We start from the raw sequence: 7,434 nt of genomic DNA, 5'->3' as shown, positions 1-7,434 counted from the left end.
GTTACCGGATTAACAATTATCGAATTAACAAATCTCTTATTATACAATTAACAAATGAACTAATCGCGTATGATACATTTCTCTGATTATGATGTACTTTATTCTGAACACAAAGCAAAGACTTACCAGGCACTTTATTAGGAATACCTGTACAATCAGCACCAGCACAATGCATAAAATCAAGCAGATACAAGTCAAGAGCTTCAGTAGGTTAACAGCAAGCATGAAAATGAGGAAAAATCAGCCGTTATATGGTTGCTGGCGCCAGATGGACTGTTTTTAGTGTTTCAGAAACCGTTAACCTCCTGAGATTTTCACACACAACAGTCATAAACATACAACATCCAGTGAGTTGAAAAAGAATCTCAGAACACAAAAACACTTCAAACCTTGAGGTGGATGAGCTACAACAGCAGAAAACCACATCAGGTTCCACAAGAAACAAGAATCTGAGGCTAGCATGGACACCACCTCATCCAAAGTAGACAGCTAAATGTTGGAACAAGAGCATATTACTTCTAAATATAAGCAAATATGAAACATTAGTGCTCAAGCTTTAAATCATGACACACCTTCAGGATGTGTGATATTATCTCATCCTGTACGAATACCTTGCTATAACATCGTAGTGCATTCAAAATATTTCCGAAAATTGTGATAGATGGATATAAAATATATCGATGTGGATATGGAGCATCCTTCATATTAAGTTCTGCTTCGACATTTTTTCCTCACACACAAAACAGCAAGATGGTGCCAGTGCCCTGAGAGCTGATAGTCGCTGCACTGAGGCATCACAGTTCACCTCCTGTGTTGCCATATCAGCGTCACTTACTATCCAGAACAATGCGACAGCTGACAGCTTGCACAGAGAATCATCCCACCAAGCTGAATTATTTCTGCCACGTGTTAATTTATTAACAACCTGTGCATGCTCTAATGTAGTGAATTTGCATATACATTTTTAACCTGGAAGTAAGATCATGAATATTCCTCAGGCAGCCAAGCACTTCTCTTTGTTAGTCACTTTTGATTCATAAGAGAGTGAGAGGGAGAGGAAGAAAAGTCACAACTACTATATCTCCTGCAGGGCCTGTATTCTTGCAGGGCAAATAACACTTTCATATACAGAATGGTTAATGCAATATTCGGTGAAACCTATTATTATTAGTACTAGTAGAACACGTAGAATGTAAATAGTATATTATAATGTATAACTTATGATAAAAAACAGTGTTTGTGCGCTACATTGTGGATATAGATGTTCTCAGATACATCTAGCATGTGTAGAGGAGTGTTTTGAGACAGAATAAAGCTAGCACATAATTTGTATGAGCTGCCTTCCTAAGGTATCAGGACAAGAAGAGTTATCCCTATGAGACAACTCTACAGGTTCCTCTCCACTGCACCTGTGAAGTTTCTTGTGTACGCTCTTTATTTTGCACAGAGATGCATTGCTTAGCCCTGAACATAAATAATACACTGCCTTCCAGCTGCAACACACTTGTCAGTACAACAGACTGCTTTTGAATGCTGAGTACACAAGACAAACAGAGGCACAAAAAAAAACAGATGAGCCTATTGTCTGAAGAAACGAGCGTGACAAGCTAATAAATTAATAGAACATGTAACGTTCTTATTGCTGTGGGTGCTACTCGTGGTAATTGCTATTCTTATTTATTTATCGGTGCGGCGCGGCTCTACTGAGAATATAACTGTCTGTAAACATTAGTAGGCTTTAGTTAAAAGTATTGTAGAATTTGATTAGCAGATCTAACATAGCCGCAGTGAGTGATATGTAAGGAATAAAACATGACGGGCATGCTGTTATAAAAGAATAAGCATCAAAAGATTTGGTGTGATGCAACCCAGCGTGAAGTGGAATTATTGCTACTAACTCAAAGCTGGTTATTTTGCTGATAAACAACACAGCCTGCCGTGTTTAGACCACAGCAATATGGAACATTCGCAGAATAAGTAATCACTTACCTTATAGCAGCTATAAAATGCCGTTCTTTCACCAACCTCCCTCTTTCTCTTTCTGGACGGTAATAAGACAAAAAAATGCAGCTTGTCAAGTTATAAAAAACAACAAAAATATGCGAGTCCTCTCTCCTGAAGCCCTTCCTGTGGTAGAAAATGTACTGACTGTTACAAAGCACTGACACTGGAGACTCCTTCCATACATTTAATATATAATATAAACACATCTTTACAGAAAGCTTCACAATATTATCATTTACTTTATCATTAATATATATATATATATATATATATATATATATATATATATATATATATATATATATATATATATATATATATATATATATATATATATATATATATATATATACACATATACATACACTACCACTCAAAAATGTTAGTTTTACAAGGAAACACACAAAATTAGTCTGAATAGAAAATATAGCAAAAGAACAGGACATGCTGACATGTCAGATTTAGAAATAAAGATTTTGATGTAAATGATGAATGTTTTCTTCAAACTTTTCCTTCATCAAAAAAACACCTTTTGCAACAATTACAGCCTGGGCATTCTAGCGGTCAATTTTTCAAGATAATCTGATGAGATTTCACCCCATGCTTCCTGGAGCATCTCCTACAAGATGGATTGGCTGATGGAGTCTTCCTCCGTAGCTGAAATCAAGCTGAAATATGCAAGTGATCCCAAACGTTTTAGTAGTGTATGTATATATACTACCAGTCAAAAGTTTGGACACACCTTCTAATTCCATGGTCTTTCCTGATGTTTATTTCTTTCTACATTGTAAAACAATGCTGAAGGCGGCTGAAATACACAATAATGTCCTTTGAACAGTTGATATTGAGATATGTCTGCTACTGATGCTCTGTAAAGCCTTCATAACGCCTCTAATCTGAGGTCCTGTTGGTGAAATTGGTGATTTCTGAGGCTGGTAACTCTAAATGAACTTCTCCTCTGCAGCAGAGGTAAGTTTTGGTCTTGCTTTACTGGGATGGTCTTCATGTGAGCCAGTTTCATCATGGTGCTTGATGGGTTTTGCAAATGCACTTGACAATACTGTTCTTGCAAGAACTATTCCAGAACACCTGACCTTCGTGTCTTAAAATAACAACTGACTGTTTTTTGTTGTCATTACATATGGATTACTTAAGTCCATGTGTGTTATTTCATAGTTTTGAAATCTCCAGTATTGTTCTAGAATGTAGAAAATAAATCCCTAAACAAAAAACATTGAATTAAAAGGTGTGTCCAAACCCATCTCTACTTTATTCCTCAACATATTTCATGTAAGTGTGAAAAAGTGTCCAGATGAATACTTCCTCAATAAGTTTTGGAGATACATTCAGATACGTAGCTGTTACCTTATTTCCACAAGTCACTGCTTCCACTCATGTACTTTTACACCAAATCAATGACGTTAAACTGTGAAAAAGACAGCTTAACTCTGCTATACAACTGACACAACAGCTCATCGACTGTGTCCAGAGTTCAAAAGTGCATTTTATACAAAGTACCTTATATCACACACCGTCTATCTGCTGTCACAATCAAATATTTGGAGTATAGCAGTGATTTGACTCGTTTCCGTCCCTCAGAATGACTCCAGGCCATCCAAGCCCTTCATTTAAGTGATGTTAAGAGCAAACAATCAAACCACTGCTTTGGTTTCCACAACACCTCTGTATAAGAGAATGACAAATAGTGAAGGTGACATCTAATTTATAGCTCAAGGGCTGCATACAAGTAAATAAACAGGGACTTCCGCTTCACATGTCCTATCCAATTTGCCTCTCCAATGAAGCAAAGAATTTACAAAGAGAGAAAAAAGTTGAAGGTGCAACTGTGGCCTAATGTTTTACTAATAGAACGGACAATCTCCCCTGCCTCATACATTTATTTCTCCTTAAACACACACACACACACACACACACACACAATACTGATCCATGCACTCTTTCAGCATCCAAGCTTCCAACATGCACGCATATGCATGCGCTTAGAATTATAATACAGAAGGTATTAAAAAGCAATACCTTTAAGGAAGAATGCATGAAAAGGAAAACTATGTTCAGCATATATCAGAATCCGCTGCTCTTTCTGTCTCAAAGTGCTAGGCTTCAAAAAGCTCAAAACTTTCAAAAATCGTTCTGTGCCTTGTCTGTGGATGGCGGGGCGTTTTTTTCTCTCCTTTCCTGATCTCACTCAGTGCCGACTGCTGTCATTACATCTCTGTGGTGCTGCTCCCTGCTAAAGTAAGATTACATATTACACTGTGCTCTCATAAAGCAGCACAGATTTTGTGGAATGGGTCTTTAAATATTTAAGGAGTGAATACAGTAACACACTGCTGCGACGAGACACAAATCTGCAACCTGGATGTATCATTTGCATTTCATTTGCTCTGTTTGTTTCAGTTAATAATTTCTAAACTCTAAATTTCCTGTTAAAAGTCAGAATAAATGAACAAACACTATAGTTGTTTGCCATAAGATGTCTGCAGTGAGCAAGCTCGGATAGCTCTGCCTGGAATCCCACTTAAATTAGATTCGGTAAAACTGTTATTAAACAGAGGCAGTTGACTCATTTTTGTATGACATTCTGAAGCTGAACAATCGTATACATATGCTATTTTATTTAGTATACATAAGGTTTAGGGATAAAGATTCCAATTCAGATTTTCAAGATGAATTACAAATAAACACGAAGCAAAAAACCACTCAGGGCTCCGTGTCACAGCCAATTAAGCTCCTCAGGTAATGACCCCGTCAGCATTGGAAGATGCATGCAGGCATTAACAGAGACCTGATGAGATTAATCGACAGTGACATTACTTGAACTCTATTTTTTTTTTCTCTTCCTCCTTGTCATTGTTAAACTTACTATACTGATGGACCTGTCACCTGTAAGTTCCTATACTATACTATCTATAAGAGCACTTCGGAGGTCCTTCAAACTTTGACACGTATGCAAGGACAGAGTAATACATTATGCATAACGTGTTAGCTCAAGGCTTCCTTCCTTTGTGGTCACTTGAGCCGAGGTTTAGACAGCTGCCGGAAGGAAACGGCATTGAAAAGACCGTCAGAATTGTGTATTCTCAACAGCCACTTTAATAGGAACACCTGCAAACCTGCTCATGCATGCAATTATCCAATCATCATGAGGCATATAATGGTGTAGATACAGGTGAAGAGTTTCAGTTAATGTTCAATAGAATGAGCAAAACTGTACTCCGACAGTGTTGTTAGTGCCAGATGGACTGTTTTGAGTATTTCAGAAACTGCTGACCTCCTGGGATTTTCACACACAGCAGACCGTAGAGTTTACACAGAACGCTCACTGAAAGTGGACAGATTAGGGGGAAAAAAAACACACCTGGACCTTTTCCGGTCTTCAACTGTCCAGTTTGGAGGAGATTGTGCCTTGATTCCTGCTTTTGACAGGAGTGGAACATGATGTGTCCTTCTGCTGTCATTGCTCAACCACCTCAAGGTGTGATGGTTTTGTACATTCTGAGATGCTTTTCTGCAGTTATGGATGCTTATTGTAGTAAGTAACTATAGACTTCCTTTCAACTCAGACCAGTCTGCTCATTCTCATCAACAAATTGCGTCAACCTGCTGACCATCAGCACACAGGATGTTTTTTTGTTTGTTGCACCATTCTGTGTAAACTCTAGAGACTGCTGCATGTGGACATCCCAAGTGATCAGCTTGTCTAACACCAACACCCAAGCTATAGCTAAGGTCACCGAGATCACACTTTTTCTCCACTAATAGAAGTGCTTGTCCTGTATCTACATGACTGTGCAGGTCTACAGGTGTTCCTACTGAAGTGGACAGGGAGAGTATATACTGAATAAAACTAACAAATACAGATAGGGATGTCTGGATTCAACAGACTGCATTATACAGTGTACATGTGATAATCACACACAGAACATGCAGCTTCACAGCCTTTATTACAAGTATGGTCATTATTTCCCACCACTATGGTATTAGTAACTCAAATTGCTATATTATGCAGCTGGGGCAAATGTTAACTGATAGCCAAACACATTCATGAAAATTTTTGCCTGTGATGCAAGAATAGTGAAATAAGCTGCAATTTGTGCTAGAGGGCAGTGGCTGCCATTTATTTGCTACTGAGAACAAAGACACTGGGCGGTCTCTAAAGATGTGTTCTGTAAGGTGAAGGAAATAACCTGTGCTTCAGAAAAAAAAGCACAAAAACACAAATCATGGAAGAACAGAACAAAAAACCTTTATAGTGATATTTCAGCAGAGCCATATCTGGGGAAAAAAAAACGGTGAAGGAGGACACTGCTGGGCTTAATTAAGAAGTTAAAAGGGGGAGATACAAAGGGCAAATAAAGCCTTCATCCAGAAGAGAGTCTATATTGTGTTTACTAGTAACCATGTTGTGATTCAGTGCACATTTGATCTGTCACATTTTATCACTGACAAAGGGATACTTAGATTTAACACATGCTGTGTGATGTCTAACAGATTATTATCATTTATCATTATATACTGCCACATGGAAATTGCCAAATAAAAACACACACATACACACATTTTCCCGGCAGAACATTGCCAAAGCATGACACCTTCTGTCATCTTTCTATCAGAACCAGCATTAACTTCTTCAGCAATCTGAGCAACAGTAGCTTGTCTGTTGGATCGGATCACACGGGCCAGCGCTTGCTCCCATGTCTATCAGTGAGCCTTGGCCGCCCATGACCCTATCACCAGATCACCACTGTTTCTTCCTTGGAGCACTTTTGATAGATACTGACCACTGCAAACCAGGAACACCCCACAAGAGGTGCAGTTTTGGAGATGCTCTGGTCCAGTCGTCTAGCCATCACAATTTGGTCCATGTCAAACTCGCTCAAATCCTTACTCTTGCCCATTTTTCCTGCTTCTAACACATCAACTTTGAGGACAAAATGTTCACTTGCTGCCTAATTTTTCACAACCAATAACAGGTGCCATGATGAGCGATCTCACAACCTCTTAGTGCTCATAATGTTACGGCTGATCAGTGAATATATATGTATATATATTTAAAGGACATTTAAGACTCAAATGTAAATGTGACAGTCAGGGCATGTACTGTGAGATACAGGGTAGACCAATGTCAAATCCTGAACTGTAGGTATGAAGCAGAGGAACAAACACATCTCAGACATCTACTTACAAAAAAGGGGTTCAAAACAATCATCTCAACACAGGCATAACAACAGGGTTTGGTTTCAATTACAGTTTTATTCTTAAAAAACAACATTTTTTTACCATTAAAAAAATAAAGAGATCATAGTATCTAGTGAGTCAAAAAGCAAGCAAAGCTTCATATATTCTAATACATAAAAGTCTTAGTTAAGATGCCTACAGGAAGAGAAAGATAAAAATAACTGAGAATGA

The sequence above is a fragment of the Hemibagrus wyckioides genome, linkage group LG19 (assembly GCF_019097595.1).
Source record: "Hemibagrus wyckioides isolate EC202008001 linkage group LG19, SWU_Hwy_1.0, whole genome shotgun sequence".
NCBI classification, from domain to species: Eukaryota; Metazoa; Chordata; class Actinopteri; order Siluriformes; family Bagridae; genus Hemibagrus; species Hemibagrus wyckioides.
This window is presented reverse-complemented; position numbering follows the sequence as displayed.